At 32.0% G+C, this 26,231-nt stretch overlaps 1 protein-coding gene across 8 annotated transcripts in view; it reads right to left on the bottom strand.

Annotated features, from left to right (window-relative positions):
- Positions 1-26,231, bottom strand: part of cpx (synaptic transmission protein complexin) — a 443,610-nt gene that overhangs the window by 398,389 nt on the left and 18,990 nt on the right. For 2 of the 8 annotated variants that reach the window (XM_076409235.1, XM_076409243.1), the window contains exon 1: positions 12,629-12,871. The exons of 3 other annotated variants lie outside the window; for them this stretch is intronic. The gene's annotated coding sequence lies outside the window, so the exon portion shown is untranslated. Of the gene's footprint in view, positions 1-12,628; positions 12,872-26,231 lie in introns of those variants that run through there. 3 more of the 8 variants (XM_076409237.1, XM_076409240.1, XM_076409242.1) reach the window with 3 other exon arrangements.

Genomic DNA, 26,231 nt, shown 5'->3' with positions numbered 1-26,231 from the left:
GTATAAAAACAAGAAGACGCCAACATGAGAATGCTCGAATGGCGGAATAAGAGACGTATATTTGCTTATGTAATGAAACATAAATATATAGTGATATATAATGATACGCCAGTGATGTACCGTTTCGATTTTTAATATTTTATTAAATTATTTCCAGCCGTTGTTGACTAACCTACAATTCGTCTTTACAATAACTTAATGTAGTTAGATATCTAGGAAGACCCAACGGCCCTTCCAAATTAATAATGTTTGCTACACTGCACTATTCGGGATCAAACGGTTTGATTCTTTTGAGTCTGTGTCCTGTTTTGGTGTTATCCAAGAGTTGCATTACCTTGATGATAGTTTTTTGTTGTTGTTGACATGAGAATGGAGTCTGTTCTCATATATCCTTGCAACTAACTTGATTTCCTAAGTTGACAGTCGCTGTCTGAAGATATCTATCTTAAAAACTTGTATTGTATTTATATTAGTTTTCGCGGAACATACCCAAGTAAAATTGCCAAACCATCAAGGACAATAGGAATTTCATCACAATGCTAATATTAATAAACATTCAATATTAACATTCCGAACAAACTGGGAAATCCCTTTGCAGAGAAAAAAACAACTATAAAATGCCAACGAACCAATAGATCGCTAATTCTTTTCACAGTCACAATAGTTTTTCACATTCTTATTTGTATTATATTAATTGCATCAAAATCAAAATAATTAGTTCTAACTGTAAAGCCTTAAATAAAAGTTTTTAAAAACGTTAAATAGTAATAAAAATATTTAACTTGAATCATGATTAAATTCCCTATATCTATATAGGTTTGAATATTTGCTTGTATAATAACAATGACAATTGCGATTTTCTTACAATTAACCAATACATTTTCCTGTATTTTAACTATTTTAACTATATTTGTTTTTTATATGTTATTTCCAGCGAAGTTTTACATCAAGATTCATTCTAGTATTATGCATAATATTATTTATTGTTATTGGTACTTGAGCGGTATAATTATACGTGAACTGCGCATGCACACATACTCTTTCGTTATTTTTTTTGCATGTTTGGGTCCAATTATTTATATTGTCACTTTCCTGTTGCAATTATCATGTGGCTTCTTCGATATTGTCTCCAACGGCAATAATCACAGTGTTATCAACAAATGTAGCCATCGTGATATTTTCTATTTGTGAGATATCACATATGTAGAGTAAATAAAGAATTGGACCCAATACACTTCCTTGTGGTACACCTGCTTTAGCTTCTTTTATTGTAGAGTAGACTTTCACTTATTTCAAACTATATATATGAACAACGTCACCTTATCAAAGGACATAACTATTTGCCTTCATGAGCTTTCTCAATTACTTCTGCTTTTCTATGTACCTGATCAATCGTCGAATATTTTAACGAACCTAAACTGATGTATAGCCTTTAGTTTCCAAGTTTTGCAATCACGATAATTTCAGTCATCTTCCAAACGTCCGAGATATGTTTTTCTTGAAATTCTGCATTGATCAAGTTCCCTTTATTGGTAGCTTGGTTTTGGTTGATGACCTCTTTTGTCACTTTTCTGTAGTAAGTAATTTTAAGAAGCCCCTTTTGAAGCCTTCTTTAGAGATGTTTCTTTAATAGCTTCACTTTCATTAAATTCAAGATTTTCGTCGACTTTCTCAACGACTGTTGAGATACAGCTTCAATATCAAAATATTAATTAAGACCGCACAAATTATAATAAGCATGAGACATATTTTCTATTTACACCAGTACATTAAAGCAAAATATGACAAAAATTACCTTCTGAAATCAACATTTTTAAAGCATTTGACACAGTAAATAATGAACACTACCTTTATATTTAGAATAATATCTTTCAAATACACTATAGTATGGCTTCACTGTATAAGTGTTGCTAAAGTTGTACCACTTATTTGAAATATCGAAATAACCTTTTCCGCAGCTTTATAAATGAAAATTCAGCTTCCACATGTTGTGTCCAAACTAACTCGATAAGTACTGTATCCAAAAAAATAACCAATGCACGTTATCAAAATGTATGACGCCAGCACGTCGCAATACCGTCGCATTAACTTAGAATTTTGGTTTACAACATTATTATCTCTAATGTTTTGATGAATTTGGAGACATTTGACAACAGTGTCGACAAGAACCAACATAAATCGGATTTAATAGACTGATTCTGTTATATGTCCCGACGCATCAGACATTCTGTCTCTTTTTAGCTAGTTTAAAACGAGTTTTACATTTTTACAAACTGACTTTGGCAGTATATTCGAAGTCGTCAATGACATGCATTGGGTGGTTCATTGGAAGGAGTATAGATCAACACTTACCTCTATAAGAAAAATGTTTTTTTCTAAATACTGTTCATTCCGAAAGTCCAAGCAGAAATTTGTAATGATTTAATTAATTTTAGGTGGGCTTATAAAAATTAATCATAGTTACGTTACGTTAAGATTATTTGAAGGATCGAAGGTTGAATATCCCTTGATTTAAAATCTAATAACTACACATGTACGTATGTACCCTTCGTTAATTACACGTTTTTGTTCACAAATATTATTAAGTGATTGAATTATATGTTTTTATAAAATCAAAAATTAATTTAATAAAGAATATTGGATTCAATTAATTCATTTTGTTTTGAAATATATTTTATGAGTGTAATAATACTTTATTCTTATTGAAATTGGAACTTAATCCATGTATATCATTCATTCTTATTAACTGAACATCGTCTATATATGTAGTTTCGAAATCTAATCATAAAAATACTAAAAGGCACCGATCAAAAACATTTAAATTAATAACCGTTTCCAATTTATTCAGAGAAAAGAAACACAAAATTTAATATCACGCTAACTATATGTCCCTGGTTCTTTTGAAAAATGTGTTTATGTCAGAGTCTGAGATGTACTGAGTGAAATATTTATAAATAAGGGTTTCGTTTATATTATGATACGATTCTGTTGAAATAATATAGTTTTCTCGTAAAATAACACGTATCTTTTTAAACCCTATATATTTCATAACTTATTTATCCCATATAATATAATCGTCAAGAAATATATTCAATATTATATCAACAACTCGATATCGATATAAATCCAAGTTTTATGGTTCTTATACAGCGAGTCAGCGCACTTTTGGAACTGACGGCTTATGGGAGTGTTGCGTTCTTGCTTTATTCGAAAGGGCATTCTAGCGATACATCACAAATATTAAAACTTACGGGACCATGCCGGGGCAATAAAATTCTACATTTTACGGAAAAGAGAAATTGGAGTTCAATCCCGTTCGGTTCTCTGGGGATGCTGTATTGAGCCATAATTTATTTCTAAGGAAAATATATGACTTTTTATTAATACCTTACGTGTTCATTTCAGACATTTCTGATGATAGATCAACAGACAGGTGATATGGTATGCTGAAAACAATAATGAAAAACATGGAAACCATTTCAGGGGGAGATTTTTTCGTCATGATTAAGAGGCCTTAAAACTGTTCTGCTACACTAGGGCGGTTTGTATTAGCGTTGGGAACTTTCAACTGAAATTGACTATCGACTGTTTAGTAACTGACTACTTTTTACCATCGACTGTTTCAGTCGCTATTTTTGGTTCTCCTGATTTTATTACTTTTTACTAGTGACTGTTTCAAACGACTGTTTCCAGTGACTACTTTCTGTCCGACTGATTTTTACTAATTAATATCGACTTTCAGTCGTGTACTTTTAGTTACGATTTTCGGTTCTACTAGTTAATCAGTCGAATGAACTGATTTTTAACAATCTGCATGTCGTTCTATCCGCAACCTTGACAAAAATATGCCGAATTTAGGCTTATATAGATTTATATCTAATATATATAGTTTTACGATTTTCCGGCAGTTTGCTTGTAATTAACAATATATTGTATATTAATATAGCTACATTTTGGAACGATATTTTTCAAGATTATTAACGTAATATGATAAAGATAAATAGTAAAATACTTTTGACTGTTTTTGTGGCAATATTAGGTAATTTTGTTTTTATTTGACTTTTTGATTTCGATCTAACTCTCTCGATTTTCGTTCAAGTCTTTTGATTGCTAAATCTTCTTCCCTAAAATCTTGAAAACAAAATTTAGATTCCAAAAGTTCCAGAAATTGAATCGCTTCCAAAAAGGTTTAAAGAAGTTTTTATAGTAGCAGTTAAATTTCGTAAAAAATATTAACCGTAAGGAAGTGATAACCTATATTCAATATTTATACTAACTATTTCTAATAAATAAATTTTCTGATAAGAAAACCCTAATATCCAACAATATTCAACAATTTATTTTCTTGGCTATTAAAAAATACGAAAGAAAAAGAAAAGGTTTAGTGTAGTGTGGCCTATACATCAATTTTATATACATTTATATAAAGAATTTGCAGCAGATGGTGTTGATGTAAATCAAATAGCATCTGATACATTTGTAACCAACTTCATGTTGAAGCCTCACTGGCTTCACTTTTCAATATGAAAATAAATGTATACCAAACAAACCGCACTTGTTAATTAATTTGAACAAAAAGATGCCTGAAGGTCATCGAATAGCTGTGATGTGTGTGAAGCCTATGACAACCATGCTCTATCAATTTGAACATGTAAACACTAGTTTCGACGACTCTGACACCGAAGACAAAGAGCATCCTAGGCAGCCAAAACAAAATTAAGTCGAGGATTTAAAGACATTACCCAATAATACCGTCTATGGGGATTGCTATAGAGTATAATTAATACGAAAAAAAAACGGCTAAACCGCATACGAGCAAAGATATAAATTCAGACCACTTGTAGTGAAACCGGTCAAAAAAAAATCATTCCTAGAAACATTCAATTGACAAATGGTACCCCACCCCCCGTATTCTCCAGACCTTGCTGTTTCTGTTTACGACTTTTTTAAACATATGAGTAGTGACCTGTCTGAACAACATTTTACTTCCTCCAATGATATCAAAAAATGGCCCTATCCGTGGATACCCTAAAAGTATATATCGTTTTTTCGAGATAAAATTCGTAAATTGCTTAAAAGATGGAAAAAGATAGGTGCTATCGATTGACAATACTTTGAATAAATAAAATACATTGTACCGACTTTTCACAACAAAGGTTCAATTTCAAAAAATCATATAAAACTTATACAGACCTAATAACCTAATGCACATTTGGACCTACGGTATTTAACTGTGGGGTACTACTAACAAATCTAACTGAGCTATCTTACAACGGTTCCAGGATAATGTGTTGCGAGTCATCGTCGATGCCCCTTATTCGAGATTCGAGGTGTTAATGCAAAGTACTCTGACTGTTAGTGCATCCCAATGCACTCGCCAAACAGTCAAATGTACGCGATGACAGTGTAGTGCGTAGGCTCAAACGCAAACTAACGATACGAACTGATTAACAGAGACATAGAGTGAAATTTAATAACCTCTAGAATAAGTTAGAACAGTCTTTAGAATAAGTTGGGATAGACTTATTATGTTAGATTAGTATCTAGAATAAGATTTGGATCATAAATTCAACAACAGATCACTTACTGAAGCGATCTTCTACATGTCAGGTTCGTTATAATGTGTAACGGAAATCATTAATAATACTTAATGCCCACGGGCAGGTTGTTGAAGCTCTAAAAGATTAATAAGAAAAATAGGACTAATAATTACCAAAACACCTGTAAAATAAAGAAGATGGTTTGAGAATTTAAAAAAGTAAAAGCGCCCTTTTCCCAATTCATTGTAGAAGTTTTTTCAAATGATGTATTGCCCGTCTAGCAGTTTAACATCTTGATAACTAAGAAACAAAATTGTACGCTATAGTTTCCCATATTTTTTTCGTTATATTTTTCCCTCTACTATATTATTAGAAGAGACGTAAAAGGATTTGTTGAAAGCTGTTGCGAAGAACTCTACTAAGTCATGAACGTCTCGACTATATTCCTTCCGTTTATTAATATATAGAAGATAAAACACATTGTACCGACTCTTCACAAAACGGATTCAAATAGAAAACATCATATAAAACTAGTTATATGCCTAATAATTACCATAGAACCTACTACAAGAATAATATCGATCGTTTGAAAATGGAAAAAAGTAAAAGTGCCCTTTTCCCAATCCATTGTAGAACTTCTTTTAAATGAACAATTTCTAAGAAACAAAATTGTACGCTGTAGTTTCCTATATTTTTTCGTTGTATTTTACCCTCTACTACATTATTAGAAGAATCGTAAAAGGATTTCTTGAAAGCTATTAGTAAGACCACTATTAAGTCGCGTACGTCTCGACTGTCTTCCTCGTTCCGTTTATTGGAAGTTGATGGACTTATTAGCGTGATTTTTTTCATGAAAAATTGGCGCTTTGTTCCGTCGACAACCATCGACAACGGCATAAACAAAGGAGCAGCCCCGACACGCGAACGCCCGAAGAGGAGGGTGGAAAAATAGACGAAATTTCGTGTATGTTTGCCGTTGGGCGCCCGTCAGAATTAACGCTGATTTATGGGCGTTTTTGCTCCCCCGCCATTATTAATTTTTTTTCTGTGTCTCCGCTCGGATATTACGCTTTTATCTTTGACGCACCTCTTGCCGATTTTCATGGGGTTAAAAATTTATGTAATTAATTCTGCGATGGGCGGCAGGGATAGGGACTCGAGCTGGTGTACCTTGATAAGTGATATCAACGTTTGTAATTGTTTTTTGCCCGATACAGCTGTGCAGACTAGTGTATTGACGCGTCATAATTAGGATACATTGTTCCACAACATCTGGGCTTCGAATTGCTCCCTCATCCACCGTATTCGCCAGATCTGGCCACCAGCGACTATTTCCTATTCTGAGATCTCAAAAGAATGCTCGCTGGGAAGAAATTTTCGTCGAATGAAGAGGTGATTGCCGAAACTCAGGCCTATTTTGAAGCAAAGGACAGACCGAACAGTGTATCGCCCTTGAAGGGAATTATGTTGAATAAAAAAAACTAATTTTGCCAAAAAATGTGTTTTACTATGGTACGCCGGGGACTTTTCAATTGACCTGTTATTTTACACCAATGCTTCTCAACAAACAACTTCTTAAAGCCGAAAAATGATCAGAGTAAACAGCTGATATTATTTCATTGCTTAAAAACAACATTTTTGTCAGATGTTGAATAACGCTCTAAACAAAATAATGTAACTCTTTAGAGCAAATGCTGTCTGATGGAAATATAAAAGAAAACAAGTTCCGATTACACTTCATGGCAAGTTTCTCTAGGACCGTTTTATCCCCATAGTGCTTTATTGATTAAAATCGGCGTCTTATCTTTTAATATGGCAGTAAAAATCCATTTTTCAATAGAAGCTTTCAAACTCGCGCCCGTAACACCGCACTTCCTCAAAAACTAAAACCTTTACACAGTGTCGTGGCGCAATTTTTACGATCCACTTTCCTCCATGGTAATGGAAGCTTGGATGGGAAACGCTCCAATTTCGTCCGAGGAATGGATCGAACCGTATGACTTCATTTATGTCTCGCGATGAAATTGATTTTTATCCGAGATATATTTCATAGAGTAATATATAGAGTGTTAACCGAATTCAATAATTGTTTTGTGTGGTTTCAGCAGGAAGGCGCTGAGAACGTCATTTCGCTGAATTTCATTGGTTAGTTTAAATTACGATTACAGGCACCTGTAATGAAAATATTTTATAAGGAGAGCATTTGGTCGACGATTTCATACGCATCACGTGACTAACCTCTCTGACGTCACATACTACTGACCAAATAAATTTCAAATTAAATCAAAATACAATTTTTCAAAACCACTTATTAAAATAAAATTCTATATAAATACAAATATTATACATATAAATAAAAAATAATGAAATGTGGATATAAAAATTATATTTTTATATTTTAGTGCTATCAATTTAAATAAGATGTCTTAAAGTTTCTATCTTTTTATTCCCTCATACTGAAGGCAAAGCAGCAAAGCTACAAGTCTGTGTCTTCTAATATTTTACTTATTTGTTTGACACAAAAATGTATTGAGGCAAGTTATTATTATTTTTACAATATTATTGCGAAAATTATCGAACGGATAACTAAAACAGTTAAATATTATGATATACGTCAAAATAAACATACCAAGAAGAAATACATTAAAGAACAGCAACAAAAATAACATAAAACATATGATATATTTAAAAATTACTGCTGATCGATGAGTTAAAAAGACAGTGGTTAAACTATTAACAATATGATAAAACAAGCATGATAACACTTTTCAAGATAAAGTTACATTTTAATCAAATAATAGTGACTATATTTAAGACACAAGAATGCTGATCGTGCTTTATATCACACACAAAAATGGCGTCGTAAACAAACTGAAACAAACAATCGCGTTATAAAAATAGTCAATCAAACGCCTTTGTAAGTCAATTCAAATGAATGAATCAAAAAAGTCACCATTGAACGGACCACTCAAAACATTTCCCCGATTTCGTCTATTTAAGTGAAACCTCTAAAACATACCCTATGATATATTTCAGCGGCGAAAATGAAAAGTTTTGAGTAGCGTTTGGAACTATCGACTGTTTCAGATGCTATTTTTGGTCCGACTGATTTTGTTACTATTTACTATAGACTTTTTCGGTCGTGTACTTTTAGTTACTATTTTGGTTTCTTACTATTTTTAACGTCCTGGCTCTGTCATGCTAGCCGCGACCTTGACAAAAATGTACCCAATTTATGCTTACATAGATTTTTATGTAACATATGTAGCTTTATGATTTTTTGCCAGTTTGCTTTAAAATAACAATATATTGTGTAATATAGCAGCATTTTGGAACGATATTTTTCAAGATTGTTATTGTCATAGGGTAAAAAGATTAAAATTGTGAATGATAAATAGTAAAACAGTTTTGACTGTTTTTATGGTAATAATATTTGAATTACTCTCTCGATTTTTGTCAAAAAAATATTTCCGTTCAATAATAAATGAGGTATTTACTTTATTTTAAAAAGCTTAACGAAACAGTTGAACCGTGCTATTTTTTGACTATCGACTGTTTTGCGACTCTCGACTGTTTTCCATCCATAGTTCCCAACGCTACTTATTAGTGCTAATTTACTACATTCCTATAATAACTAATGAAAAAAATGTTTAAATTTTTGGTCATATCACTGAGACATTCGATAAACAAAAATTAACCAAAAAAACTGCTGATTTTTTCGCCCGTTTGATGATATCATTCGAATATCCGTCCACTAGGCGATAATGGCGATTCCCATCACGTTTACTGTACCGAACACAAAGGTCTCTCCGTTCAACTAGACCGAGGAGAGAAAGCCAATACGACCGCTGTTCGTCTCGCCTTTCCAAGCTTGTCATCAGCAAAAACATGCAATTTCCCGTTAAGGACAACGCCCGGATCAATGGGATGGCGAAAAGGGGGAATAAAGGAATCCATATCAACGCTGTTTCTTGTTTGTCCGGTCCGAGGGCCCTAATTATTATTTGATTTCTATCTGAGATGAGTGGGAGGAGAACCCCGCTCGTAAGAGATCCTCAAAGGTTTATTAACGATATGATTTATTAGCAGATGATTAGGCTGTTTGATAGATTCGCGAAAACTGAACATGTTTCCAGGTTTATAGTTGCTGTAAAATGGCTTTATGTATCAGTATAACAATCCATATACCATATATATGTGTGGCGACCGCCACGACCCTTTAGGCCACCACGAATTCATTAACAAGTACAAAGGTTGCCAACGCCGGTGGATTGGTACAATGCAGTTCCAGGCTATAAAAGACCATCACGACGACGTCTCGTTCTCTTTTCTTTTCTCCATCCCCTTGTAATAGTACCACTTCCACAGCGCTACCGCACTTTCTCTACCTAACCTAATATCCTTTCAATTCTCCCGTCGACCACATGTATAATTTAATATTAAAAATAAACAGTATTTCTTCAACCAGTGTTTTCAGTTCTCGTGCAAATTCCTTCCAAAAATAGTAGTGAGTGTTCTGACAAATAATCGCAGCGGCAGCCACACATTTCGACCGACTGACCGACCCGACGAACATTCCTACATATGTATCTAGAGTTATATATCAAGAGTTATTCAAAATTCGCCTTAAACTGCGTGCAGAAATGTGTAAATGGGAACCAATTGATGTTTCTGGCGATTCTGCAACACCATCGCGCACCAGAGCCACATTTTCAGCGTTTCTTCCAGAACGAGGCCTGTTTGTTGTCGTACTGTACTGTCGAAAATTCGCTGTCAACGATGAATTGTGGTTTTGTGAGGCACTGGACGATTACGATATTTTTGCTGAGTGGCAATAATGGAACGATTATTTTCAATAAATATTAGTACTATTTCTGCTCGTTCTTGTAGCGTATCCATAATATAATTTGGACGTCTACACAACACAATAGTTAAAACGAAACTGAGCTAAACGTCACATAAACAAGATGGAGCGCAATCTAAATGGTTGCGGGACTTTTGCCCCATCTGTTATATGAACAATTACTTACACCGAGACCTTAGGATTCCAACTCACACAGAGGAAATTAACAAGTTCTCAAACAAGAAGTGAGAGAAGACGTTAGTCCCATGTTAACACCGGATACTGCAAATCTTGGACAACACTGAACTAGGATGCAGACCCAAGAGAACCACCAGACCCCGTGATCTTGTAGAGTTGTGTAGCGACTAAATGGTAAAAACACTGAAAAGTGCTTTTACCTTTTATTTTATTTTATTAGAGATTGAGGAAGTGCCAATGGGTCTTCTTAGGCAGGTACCTAGTTTTAAGTCACTATAGGGACAAATTCTAAGTTAATCGAAAATGATGAAATAATTTAAAAAATATGTACGAGTATAATTTCCACAAAATTAAATACTGTAATAGTTTTTTGTCTCAAGAACGTTTCAGTTGACAATCAAGAATAAGAGGAAGACAAATGCACCAAAATCTAGCCAATAAAGCGTTTACTTGGTTATTAGGTTACAGGGCATCAAGTAACCGAATACTTAAGAAGGATCTGTCTTTTCGACATTACTGCAAAGACAAAAAAAATTAATTATTCAATAGTATACAAGAAATAAAAGTAAAGAAAAATATACAAAGAAATGTTAGTTACGAGTATCCAAAAATAAAAAACATGTGATAAAATTAAGATATATAATCACAAGAAAGGCAAAAAGATATAACTTCTAAAACATACACATGGTAGTTGCTTAGCCCAGAATCCAGCCGGAATATTGTTAACGTTCCATGATAGACCATTTCAGAAAAGATACAAAGGTGTGTGAAGAAAGGCAAAATGAATCTTCATGAACATGATGATCTCTTACTGCTACTCTTACTTGGCAACAGTGTACACTAACAGTAACTTTAGTAAACGTTTTCACCAACAATTTTATTTTTACAAATTACAGGTGATTTGTTATAGTAATTAACAATATTGGCATTGCACTGAACTAAACACCCATCTAACACGTCAATCAAAGTTTGAAAGAAAAACTCCAAATCTAAGGTTAATGAAACTATTGGTTAATGAAAAATAAATGGTTTTTTAATAAAACCATACTATGGAGCATTTGAAAGTGAATAGTCTCGAAAATTCTAGATCTACAGGTAGTAATATAGTATTCTATTAAAATAACAAAAATTACAAAACGTATATATGTGTATTCAAAATCAAATCTAATATTATCAAGCGTGAAAGTAGACTAGAAGAATTATTTTACATACTAGTGTAATTTATATGTGACATGAAAAAATCAACACGTTGAAAAATCACTGTGAGTTGGAAAAATTGGTTTCCTTACCAATCAAAATCCAGACCATATAGAAAAGTGATAAAAAAAAGATCTATTACAATAACCACCCGCATAGTGGTGGTATCCGAAGAGATGTCATTCATGAATTTTGCCAAAGAAATTCATGTAATGCAATATAAATTTCTTGTCCAAGAGCCAAGAAAAGAGGTAGCCAGATATGGACAACGATTTTAATAGCCATTTATTTTAATTTTAGACAAACTGCATTAAAAAACACCACAAAATAGTTTCAACGCCATATAAACGATTTAAAACAAAAATAACGTTGAAATTAAATGTCGTAATAACCTGTATATTTAATAAAAAAAATCATTAAACTTACTAAAATATTGAAAATTCCGCTCAAGTCGTAGAAATTCCAACAGTCAGGACATTAAAATTTTGTATACAAGCCGCCTGCCTAATAAAAACTGCATTTGCCGTAGCCCACTACGTTTCCCAAGGGTACAAGTTTAAAAACAACCTTAAACTATTTATTTACCAATTCCGAACTGTCAATATTCTCCGATCTAGCCGGCGTTTTATTTCCAAAATTATATTTCCTTTATAATTATAAAATATATTCAGATATATAAAACTGAACTAGAAACGCCATATTTCCTCGATACTATCGATTCTTTTCAACGTCAATAACAAATATCATACCGAAATTATCCTTAGAGTAATTAAAACTGACACAATCGGCAACCTCAAGGTCAACGTTGTGATTTCTCATCGGCGAATAACATAAACAAAACCGAACTCACCTGCTGGACGGACACTGAATTTATATAATCGTCCAAAAATAATAACGTCTGCACACAAGAACGATTTTTTACCGCCAAACAGACCGCAAAACACCCTTACCGCACACAATTTACATTACAACTGATAAAAAACTGCACTTGACTGCTAATCTGACAAGCGCGATCGGTTTTTTGTTATCAAGGCAGACCCGATGATGATAGTTCCCCTGAATAGTAATTCATAACGGAAACCGAAGCGAAAGTAAAGGAAGCCGAGCTCGATCGGTATTGTGCGTTGCCTAACCGTGTCATGAATAAAAATATTTATTTGATGTATTTTATGCTTGAAAATATTAAGCAATTTTTAAAATATTTAATGTAGTATTTAATGTTTAATGTAGACGTTGTCAAGTTATGGGATTCTAAAGAATCGACCTGATTGGCGAAAGGGTATTTTCGCATTGAAATAACGTTTAGGAAAATAACGTAGTGCTTTGTATAAAATATTTAGTTTCGAATTAGTTTAGAATATAAATCAATTGGAGAACATAATGAACTACCGAGATAAACGATTTAATTTGTTAAAGAAATAACGTCGGACGTGTTATTATCCCAAGAACTCGTTTAATTACATTTTAGTTTGCAAGGAAAGGACAATATCCGATCGGAATAAACTGGAAATGAAAACTTTTATGTCGAGTTGAGGGGGGGACCGAAAGGACCCGCGTTCCCTCCGAGACTCTTTGTCCTTATTTCTTGCCTTTCAAGAACGAGGAAGAAAAAACCGGTGAATGGGCCCATTCCGAACGTTAACCTAAAAAAGCTTTTCATTCCTAAATCTAAATGAGGACATTATAGGGGACAGGAGAGGCTCCACTGTAAGATAATGATTTATGAAAAGGAATATATGTCTTTGTTGTACTCGTTTTCTTTTTTTTTTTTCGTGTTGTAAAAGATGATGTCTGTGTTGCGTCAAGTAAACTTGAGGTTTTGGTGGTTTGTACGCATTTTTTTGGAGTTAAGTGTATTTTATCGGGATTTGGTTATTTTTTAAGCCATATTTTCGTTGTTCTAAGTGTTTTAGCTTTATATTTCAGATTTTTATCAGAATTATTTCATATGGACAATAGATAAGAATAACGAATTTAATCTTATTAATATAATAATTTAATAAATTAATATTAATAGTGCTGTTCATTGTTTTTTATAACCTTAAGACATTTCTGAAGTAAATTGCGAGTTTTTTAGTTAAAATGCCCATGGCATCCATGTTTCGGATAGTTATTCATTACAGAGTAATGTTTCTGTAAAGACTATATCTTTTAAATGTCAATTTTTAAGAAATAATACTTCAGATTCAAACTTGATGGGCGTTTAATGAGTGTGGAAGTACATCAACATTTTTTTCTCTCATAATCTGACTTCTTGGTGTTTTTCACTACATATTGGTACTCTTAGGTTCTTTTTCTCATATAAATATACCATGGACCGTTAGCAATACCCCAAATAACTTGGTTTTGATAAGTTTGGATCACATTTATACAGAATTTCTTGGGGAAGCCAGCCGAATGTTGCGTTTTCCCACGCTTTGGAGCGGGTTCATCGTGTGCAGTCCACTCAGATGATTGTCGATTGGACTTCAGAGTGAACTCTGCTTTATTACGCTTGATCATCTTTAAATACTGCTCCAAATCATCAACTCGTCGTTGTTTTTAGTCAAAAGTGAGCTCGCGCGGCAGCCACTTTGCACAGAGCTTTCTCATACCCAAATATTCGTGAGTGATATGATGTACAGGTTCAGTTGATATCTTTAGAGTGTCTGCTATTTCACTCAGTTTCAATTTACGGTTATTCAAAATCATTTTGTGGATTTTTCTAATGTTTTTTTCCGTAACAAAATTTTTTGGACGTCCACTGCGTTCACCGTCTTCGTTACTCATTTCACCACATCTAAACTTAGTATACCAATCCTTGACGGTTGATCTTCTTGGGGCAGTGTCCGGAAACTCGGACCAAGTCTTCGCTTCAACTGTATTTTTCCCTTCAAAAAGCAGTATTTTATCAACACGCGAAATTCCTATTTATCCATTTTTCCCCAATAACAAAAGTCTCTGTGGGATGGAGGTGAATGGAGGTAAAACGAAATGAAACAGTGGTGTTTACGTTATGTGACCGTTATTTATTGACGTAATATAAAATATAAAAGTACAAAAGATAAAACGGATGGCAGCGGAGTTACCTGTTGACGAGGCAACCGAGGCTTGTTACCTGTCTAAACCAAACGATAGTCGAGTACTGAATGATGGGAACTACCTTTCAATAACATCCCAGATAAACGTCTCGGGGTTGCCAGCTATTCGTTATCGGGTTCTAGTTGGCGCTGATGGCGTCCCGCCCGTGTTCGACATTTGGGATTAGATTTCTGGATATTTTGTAGACCGTTATTCCACGATGTAAAATTCGACATGCCTCAAGGTAGCTACCGGTCTAACTAAAAAATATACGGATTTAATTCTAGTAGTCAGTTAAGTCAGTTTGTGCCGGAAATTCGACAACGGTGTTCCATTTCAGCTCGAATAGCCTCGTACATCGAGATTAGCCATGTTTCGCCGGTTATTTCGATTTTGCTTCCATCAATTGACCCCCGACGGTATTTCGGGGAGGTCCCGGGAGAACCGAAAAACGGGAAAAGTCCTTTTCCCTACTTAACTTCGACCACCTAGAACGCCATCGTAAAACTTGGCTTTCAACGTCCCTGCCTCGTTCAGCCCGCCGATACGCCGCTTTTTTTCCTTCTCCGTCACTTTTCCGAGGTCCCGACGCGCGACCGTAAAATTTCGTCATCTGGTACGCGCTTTTTGTTATTGGGAAAGTTTTTCTAATAGAAAATTTCGGACGATGACCTCGAGGCCCTTGCCCGTCCCCGGGACCCGATGGGATTCGGCCAAATAAAAGAATATGTCCGAGATTACGGGACGACCGAATAAAATCTCTATTTATGCCGGGGATTATGTTCGGGCCGAAGAGGACTCTTAAGAGTTAGTAAACCTTTTAGCTGATGAAGGAAGAAAAAACGGAAACACGTTATTTATTTACCCGAAATTCCGACCGGGCTGTTTCTTTTTCTTTTTATAGCGGGGAAAATATGGATATTATTCGGATGGCACACATGTTTGCTGAGCTAAAATCAGGCCCCATCTTTAATTTAATCTAATAACCTTAATCGTTGTAGATTCCTTTAATAAGAGCGGGTTTCTGTTGGAACAAAATAAAACTGTGTATAAATTTATAGGCCATCCAAAGTTGTTGTGAACATACGTCATCAATAAGCTTAATGTAACAGGTCAATGGAAAAGTCCCCGACCTGACACATAGATGGCGCTACTGAAATTAAATCCACATGTTTTTAGTTAGCCCTAACCCTCGAAAGATGCGTGTATAAATTTGACAGCAGCCGGAACAATGGTTTGTGAATTATGGCATTTTGAGTGAAGCAACTTTTGTTATTGTGAAAAATGGATAAAAAGGAATTTCGCGTGCTGATAAAATATTGATTTTTGAAGGGAAAAAAATACAGTCGAAGCAAAATCTTGGCTTGATTCCGAGTTTCCGGACACTGCCCATGCCCCATTAAGGTTAGGAAAATCAACCATCAAGGATTGGTGTAGGTGGTGAAATGAGCACGGAAGACGGTGAACGCAGTGGACGTCCCAAAGAGGTTGTTACCGACGAAAGCATTAAGAAGATCCACAAAATGATTTTGAATGGCTTATTGAAATTGAATGAAATAGCAGACACTCTAAAGTAATCAACTGAACGTTTAGATTATATCATTCACGAATATTTGGGTATGAGAAAGCTCTGTACAAAGTGGGTGCAGCGCGAGCTCACTTTTGACCAAAAACAACGACGAGTTGATGATTTGGAGCAGTATTTGAAGATGATCAGGCGTAATAAAGCCGAGTTTCGGCGTCGATGTGTGGCAATGGATGAAATATGACTCCATCATTTCACTCTGAACTCCAATCGACAGTCATCCGAGTGGACTGCATACGATGAACCCACTCCAAAGCGTGGAAAAACGCAACAGTCGGCTGGCAAACTTTTGGCCTCTGTATTTTAGGATGCGCATGGAACACTTTTCATTGACTACCTTGAAAAAGGAAGGACCATCAACATCAGCTATTACACAGCGTTATTGGACCCTTTGAAGGACGAGATCGGCGAATAACGGCCGCATTTTAAGAAGAAGAGAGCCAAAATGCCAAAAAATGTGTTTTGTTATGGTAGGCCGGAGACTTTTCAATTGACCTGTTCTTGACTGTCGCAATTTATAAATTCGTGTATAATGTGTGTGTGTGTGTGTGTGAAAAAAACTAAAATCCATATTAGACCATGAAATTGATAGTTTCTAAGATATGCGATACATGAATTTTTTTTAAATACAATTTATATTGTATAAATTAAAAATCAAAAGTTATTTAAAAATATACTAGCATTTGATTAAGCGAAAGTTCTCTGTAAATTCATCAACTTGCGGTTATTTTAACAGAAATGACAGTAAAAGAATTAAAAAATTTAAAAAAGCGTAAATTGTCAAGATGTAATATATGGAAAAAGTGCTAACAATTTTTACCATTTTTAGGACGTAAAAAACAAAAAAAACATGGTGCATTGTTTTAGAATTTATAGCCTTTAAGAAAGGCCGCATAAAAGGAAACTCACTAATTAATTCAAAATACAATTTGCGTTGTGTCAATTAAGAACCAACGATTGCATACACATTATTATACTCTATTGGACTACGTGTAAAATTTTATGTAATCTCTGTAAATTTCATTACATTGTTATTATTTGAATGGTAATGGAAGAAAAAAAATTGAAAATAGCAAAAAATATCAACGATTATATATATAGAAAAGTATCGAAATATTTCATTTCTCGGACATAGATAATACGCTCACATATATATATATATATATATATATATATATATATATATATATATATATATATATATATATATATATATATATATATATATATGTATATAATTTGGTTTGGTTTGGTTTTGTTAAAAACCTACTATAAGCACTGGATGTAGCGTTATTTACAATTCCTGTTATTTTCATTAACCTGTGATTATTTAAATAGAACTGACGGTAATAATTAAAAATGAAATCCACTAAATTTTCAAAAATATTCTCTACATTGTATTTATAGCTCTTACCTATAGAACTTATATATATTTAATAAACTGAATTACCTTTACATACAGTTTGAATCGGGCGCAACTTCTAGAAGTTTAGGGTTAAAAGAGTTCTTCTCCTGATAGATATATTCTCACAAAGATAGACTCTTACTATTTATCATTTATAGACATCGAAAAAAGTCCAATATTTCACGACTAAGGACACCTTCAGAAACTTCAGTTGACCTTTAATGGACATATAGCTTGAATTGGAATCTAAATTCCAGAAATATAGGGTTAGAAAGTGTTTCTTCAACATTAAATTATCAAATTCCAAAAATTCACAGAAAAATGGTTTATTCAATATTACCAATCCTAGCTTATAAAGTATACAAAATATAATTAAAATATTTGGCAGGTTTGCAACACAATTAGAACGGTTAAGACGAATAACAGTGAACGAAATTACATTATTTGGCTACGCTTAACGTTTTTTATAACAATCTTTCGGTACAATTATAGTTAACGATGTCGTAAAGGGAATAAACCACCCTCCGAATGAGATATTATTAGACCTAAATACCGTCGAAATGAACCGCGCTACACAAAATTACGAGGTTTGGCTTAAAATACGTACATTCCGCGAGAAAAATGCCATTATTGCATTCTTTCGAGTCAAATTAAGAAACGGAATGGTCGATAATACCAGCAGTCATCTAATGAGATAAGAACCGAATTGTAGATATTATAAATATTTATATTTTCTTAATAAAATGTCCCATCCTAATTTTCTTCATGATAGGTTTTGATTGTGCTGTTATAGGTGCGAAAAAGTTAAACCTAGATGGCATGCGTTAATTTGCGACGTTGTCAGTCCTTGCAAATTGTACGTATACTTGAGAAGTAAAATATAATCAGAATAAATTATCTTGAATTCATAAATTAATCTAAAGTTTACATTGAAACTTACGTTAAAACATGTTCATTATAATTGTAGATATTATAAATATTTGTATATTCTTAATAAAATGTCCCATCTTAATTTTCTTCATGATAGGTTTTGAATGTGCTGTTATAGATGCGAAAAAGTTAAACCTAGATGGTATGCGTTAATTTGCGACGTTGTCAGTCCTTGCAAATTGTACGTATACTTGAGAAGTAAAAGATAATCAGAATAAATTATCTTGAATTCATAAATTAATCTAAAGTTTACATTGAAACTTACGTTAAAACATGTTCATTATAATTGTAGATATTATAAATATTTATATTTTCTTAATAAAATGTCCCATCTTAATTTTCTTCATGATAGGTTTTGATTGTGCTGTTATAGATGCGAAAAAGTTAAACCTAGATGGCATGCGTTAATTTGCGACGTTGTCAGTCCTTGCAAATTGTACGTATACTTGAGAAGTAAAAGATAATCAGAATAAATTATCTTGAATTCATAAATTAATCTAAAGTTTACATTGAAACTTACGTTAAAACATGTTCATTATAATTGTAGATATTATAAATATTTATATTTTCTGAATAAAATATCCCATCTTAATTTTCTTTATGATAGCTTTTACTTGTGCTATTATAGATGCGAAAAAGTTAGACCTAGGCGAGATACGTTAATTTGCGACGTTGTCAGTTCTTGCAAATTGTACGTATACTTGAGGAGTAAAATATAAACAGAATAAATTATCTTGAATTCATAAATTAATCTAAAGTTTACATTGAAACTTACGTTAAAACATGTTCATTATAATTGTAGATATTATAAATATTTATATTTTCTGTATAAAATCTCCCGTCTTAATTTTCTTTATGATCGCTTTTACTTATGCTATTATAGATGCCAAAAAGTTAGACCTAGGCGAGATACGTTAATTTGCGACGTTGTCAGTCCTTGCAAATTGTACGTATACTTGAGGAGTAAAATATAAACAGAATAAATTATCTTGAATTCATAAACTAATCTAAAGTTTACATTGAAACTTACGTTAAAACAAGTTCATTATAATTGTAGATATTATAAATATTTATATTTTCTGAATAAAATATCCCATCTTAATTTTCTTTATGATAGCTTTTACTTGTGCTATTATAGATGCGAAAAAGTTAGACCTAGGCGAGATACGTTAATTTGCGACGTTGTCAGTTCTTGCAAATTGTACGTATACTTGAGGAGTAAAATATAAACAGAATAAATTATCTTGAATTCATAAATTAATCTAAAGTTTACATTGAAACTTACGTTAAAACATGTTCATTATAATTGTAGATATTATAAATATTTATATTTTCTTAATAAAATGTCCCATCTTAATTTTCTTCATGATAGGTTTTGATTGTGCTGTTATAAATGCGAAAAAGTTAAACCTAGATGGCATGCGTTAATTTGCGACGTTGTCAGTCCTTGCAAATTGTACGTATACTTGAGAAGTAAAATATAATCAGAATAAATTATCTTGAATTCATAAATTAATCTAAAGTTTACATTGAAACTTACGTTAAAACATGTTCATTATAATTGTAGGTATTATAAATCTTTATATTTTCTGAATAAAATCCCCCATCTTAATTTTCTTTATGATCGCTTTTACTTGTGCTATTATAGATGCCAAAAAGTTAGACCTAGGCGAGATACGTTAATTTGCGACGTTGTCAGTCCTTGCAAATTGTACGTATACTTGAGAAGTAAAATATAAACAGAATAAATTATCTTGAATTCATAAACTAATCTAAAGTTTACATTGAAACTTACGTTAAAACATGTTCATTATAATTGTAGATATTATAAATATTTATATTTTCTGTATAAAATCTCCCGTCTTAATTTTCTTTATGATCGCTTTTACTTATGCTATTATAGATGCCAAAAAGTTAGACCTAGGCGAGATACGTTAATTTGCGACGTTGTCAGTCCTTGCAAATTGTACGTATATTTGAGGAGTAAAATATAAACAGAATAAATTATCTTGAATTCATAAATTAATCTAAAGTTTACATTGAAACTTACGTTAAAACATGTTCATTATAATTGTAGATATTATAAATATTTATATTTTCTGTATAAAATCTCCCGTCTTAATTTTCTTTATGATCGCTTTTACTTATGCTATTATAGATGCCAAAAAGTTAGACCTAGGCGAGATACGTTAATTTGCGACGTTGTCAGTTCTTGTAAATCGTACGTATACTTGAGGAGTAAAATATAAACAGAATAAATTATCTTGAATTCATAAATTAATCTAAAGTTTACATTGAAACTTACGTTAAAACATGTTCATTATAATTGTAGATATTATAAATATTTATATTTTCTTAATAAAATGTCCCATCTTAATTTTCTTCATGATAGGTTTTGATTGTGCTGTTACAGATGCGAAAAAGTTAAACCTAGATGGCATGCGTTAATTTGCGACGTTGTCAGTCCTTGCAAATTGTACGTATATTTGAGGAGTAAAATATAAACAGAATAAATTATCTTGAATTCATAAATTAATCTAAAGTTTACATTGAAACTTACGTTAAAACATGTTCATTATAATTGTAGATATTATAAATATTTATATTTTCTGAATAAAATCTCCCATCTTAATTTTCTTTATGATAGCTTTTACTTGTGCTATTATAGATGCGAAAAAGTTAGACCTAGGCGAGATACGTTAATTTGCGACGTTGTCAGGCCTTGCAAATTGTACGTATACTTGAGGAGAATATAAACAGAATAAATTATCTTGAATTCATAAATTAATGTAAAGTTTACATTGAAACTTACGTTAAAACATGTTCATTATAATTGTAGGTATTATAAATATTTATATTTTCTGAATAAAATCCGCCATCTTAATTTTCTTTATGATAGCTTTTACTTGTGCTATTATAGATGCGAAAAAGTTAGACCTAGGCGAGATACGTTAATTTGCAACGTTGTCAGTTCTTGTAAATTGTACGTATACTTGAGGAATAAAACATAAACAGAAAAAATTACCTTGAATTCACAAACTAATCAAAAATTATATAACAATTACAACTATAAATGTATAACGATAAAACTATAATATATATATATATATATATATATATATATATATATATATATATATATATATTACTGATTATTGTGTAAGGATTTACAAGAAACTTGAACAAAACGTCACCAAAGCATGTAAGAACAAGAGGCTAACGCCAAACATAAATGCCACATGGTAATACAAATGGAACAGTGAAGACTTTGATCAATTAACATGTAGGCTTATCACTGATAGATATAGAAAAAGAGGACTTGACTAATTCAATAAATTCAAAACAGAACAGCCATATGACACCCCACAAAAATTATAAAGAATGTCAATAATGACAGGTGTAGGGTATAAAGCAAAACCTAACATGAAGAATTGACGACCTTAACGAACAACACAATTATTATTTTTGTTTTTAACAGTTTTCTTAAACATAAATAACTATATTAACCGAATTTATTAACATATGTTACTACTATTTCCAGAAATCATTTAATACAGACGAAAGCTGAAGAATAGAAACTTCAGCATCAATAATTTTTGAAACCAGCACACCAAATAGGAAAAATAATTATCTTTCTTCAACCACATTCCTCCAAAAGAATGGTATATTTGATTCCTGCAAGGAATACTTATAAATCAGCCAGAGGTTATACGCATGAAAGATCTTTTGTTCGGTGCTATAGAAAAAAAATTGACCGATCAGCAGGAAAAAAGATATCAGATACCGCTCGCCCCTCGCCGCCCCGTACCCAGTGTGCCACAAACATATAAAATTCTAAAAATACCACCCCCAATTCTGTATCTGTTGGAATAGAGATCGGCCTGGAATGTTGCCAACTTAGGAAAAAATCGATCGCGCGCAACGGTCTTGACCTTTTCCTCTGTTCCTCCTCCTCCTTTTTTTTTCTTCTTCCAGAAACGTTTACGACCTCCTGCGACGATATAACGTAAACAATAACAATATCTACTGCGGCGTGTCGGTCTAATTCGATTTCGAGTTATTAGAGAGTCGTGTTCGGTATCGGTGAGGTCTCGCGAAGAGTACAGCTGCTATACAGACGTATTCAGTTAAGAACTAACTTTATTTCTTAATATTTGTTTATATTAAAATATATTTTTGCATTGAAAGTGCTTAAAATATGTTTAGCTCCAGGATTGTTGGTATAAGTCTAATAAAGTTACGGGAAATTATAGTTATTACATTATTAAACAACCCAGTATAATCAAACTCTTAAAATTAACCAGCAGAGGCTTGCATGATGGTTTTTATCAGATTCTGGCTATTACGTGAGATATTAATAGTTAAAACTAGTGGATTTTAATGTAAATCATAAGAAATACCAATAACAGCCAAATAATCTGGGAAATAATTCATAAACACTATGTCAAACGCATCAAACAATCTAAGGATTGGTGAATAACTAGTGACAAAACATTTGAATAGATATATAGTGTATCCAAAGCCTATATATATATGTATATATATATATATATATATATATATATATATATATATATATATATATATATATGGCTGCAATACAATTCTAAACAGGAAACAAAATTGTAATAATTTTCACAAAATTGTAACAACTGCAATAGAATTATTTCTTGTAAACACAACACAATAGAACGCTCAAAATTGTACTTTGAACGTAAATTACTTGTATTGTTTAATTTGAAAAGTTCTGACATCGAAGCTAATTTAAAAATGCTAGGCAAATATTAGGCATCCAAAATATTAGGCATGTTAGTTGTAACATAATCAGTTAGTTAAATTGGACACTCTTAAAACAGCATTATTAAAAGTCTAATGAAGTTACGAGAAATTATAGTTTTTACATTATTAAACAACCCAGTATAATCATACTCTTAAAATGAACCAGCAGAGGCTTGCAGCATCTTGTCATGATGGTCTTCATCAGATTCTGACTGTTACGTGAGATATTAGAGTTAAAAGTAGTGGATTTTAATGTAAATCATAAGGAACAATAATAACAGCCAAATAAACTCGGAAAAAAATCATAAACACTACGTCAAACGCATAAAACAATCTAAGGATTGGTGAATAACTAGTGACAAAACATTTGAATAGATATATAGTGTATCCAAAGCCTATATATATATATATATATATATATATATATATATATATATATATATATATATATATATATATATATATATATATATATATGGCTGCAATAGAATTCTAAACAGGAAACAAAATTGTAATAATTTTCACAAAATTGTAACAACTGCAATAGAATTATTTCTTGCAAACACAACACAATAGAATGCTCAAAATTGTACTTTGAACGTAAATTACTTGTATTGTTTAATTTGAAAAGTTCTGACATCGAAGCTAATTTAAAAATGCTAGGCAAATATTAGGCATCCAAAATATTAGGCATGTTAGTTGTAACATAATCAGTTAGTTAAATTGGACACTCTTAAAACAGCATTATTAAAAGTCTAATGAAGTTACGAGAAATTATAGTTTTTACATTATTAAACAACCCAGTATAATCATACTCTTAAAATGAACCAGCAGAGGCTTGCAGCATTTTGTCATGATGGTCTTCATCAGATTATGACTGTTACGTGAGATATTAGAGTTAAAAGTAGTGGATTTTAATGTAAATCATAAGGAACAATAATAACAGCCAAATAAACTCGGAAAAAAATCATAAACACTACGTCAAACGCATAAAACAATCTAAGGATTGGTGAATAACTAGTGACAAAACATTTGAATAGATATATAGTGTATCCAAAGCCTATATATATATATATATATATGTATATATATATATATATATATATGTATATATATATATATATATGTATATATATATATATATATATATATATATATATATATATATATATATATATATATATGGCTGCAATACAATTCTAAACAGGAAACAAAATTGTAATAATTTTCACAAAATTGTAACAACTGCAATAGAATTATTTCTTGCAAACACAACACAATAGAACGCTCAAAATTGTATTTTGAACGTAAATTACTTGTATTGTTTAATTTGAAAAGTTCTGACATCGAAGCTAATTTAAAAATGCTAGGCAAATATTAGGCATCCAAAATATTAGGCATGTTAGTTGTAACATAATCAGTTAGTTAAATTGGACACTCTTAAAACAGCATTATTAAAAGTCTAATGAAGTTACGAGAAATTATAGCTTTTACATTATTAAACAACCCAGTATAATCATACTCTTAAAATGAACCAGCAGAGGCTTGCAGCATCTTGTCATGATGGTCTTCATCAGATTCTGACTGTTACGTGAGATATTAGAGTTAAAAGTAGTGGATTTTAATGTAAATCATAAGAAAACAATAATAACAGCCAAATAAACTCGGAAAAAATTCATAAACACTACGTCAAACGCATAAAACAATCTAAGGATTGGTGAATAACTAGTGACAAAACATTTGAATAGATATATAGTGTATCCAAAGCCTATATATATATGTATATATATATATATATATATATATATATATATATATATATATATATATGGCTGCAATACAATTCTAAACAGGAAACAAAATTGTAATAATTTTCACAAAATTGTAACAACTGCAATAGAATTATTTCTTGCAAACACAACACAATAGAATGCTCAAAATTGTACTTTGAACGTAAATTACTTGTATTGTTTAATTTGAAAAGTTCTGACATCGAAGCTAATTTAAAAATGCTAGGCAAATATTAGGCATCCAAAATATTAGGCATGTTAGTTGTAACATAATCAGTTAGTTAAATTGGACACTCTTAAAACAGCATTATTAAAAGTCTAATGAAGTTACGAGAAATTATAGTTTTTACATTATTAAACAACCCAGTATAATCATACTCTTAAAATGAACCAGCAGAGGCTTGCAGCATCTTGTCATGATGGTCTTCATCAGATTATGACTGTTACGTGAGATATTAGAGTTAAAAGTAGTGGATTTTAATGTAAATCATAAGGAACAATAATAACAGCCAAATAAACTCGGAAAAAAATCATAAACACTATGTCAAACGCATAAAACAATCTAAGGATTGGTGAATAACTAGTGACAAAACATTAGAATAGATATATAGTGTATCCAAAGCCTATATATATATGTATATATATATATATATATATATATATATATATATATGGCTGCAATACAATTCTAAACAGGAAACAAAATTGTAATAATTTTCACAAAATTGTAACAACTGCAATAGAATTATTTCTTGCAAACACAACACAATAGAATGCTCAAAATTGTACTTTGAACGTAAATTACTTGTATTGTTTAATTTGAAAAGTTCTGACATCGAAGCTAATTTAAAAATGCTAGGCAAATATTAGGCATCCAAAATATTAGGCATGTTAGTTGTAACAT

This window comes from Rhynchophorus ferrugineus, unplaced genomic scaffold, assembly GCF_030347505.1.
Source record: "Rhynchophorus ferrugineus isolate W39M unplaced genomic scaffold, kcgeb_rfMv2 rfM7, whole genome shotgun sequence".
Classification (NCBI taxonomy): domain Eukaryota; kingdom Metazoa; phylum Arthropoda; class Insecta; order Coleoptera; family Curculionidae; genus Rhynchophorus; species Rhynchophorus ferrugineus.
Note: the sequence above shows the minus strand (reverse complement) of the source record. Positions and strands in the feature narration are given on the sequence as shown.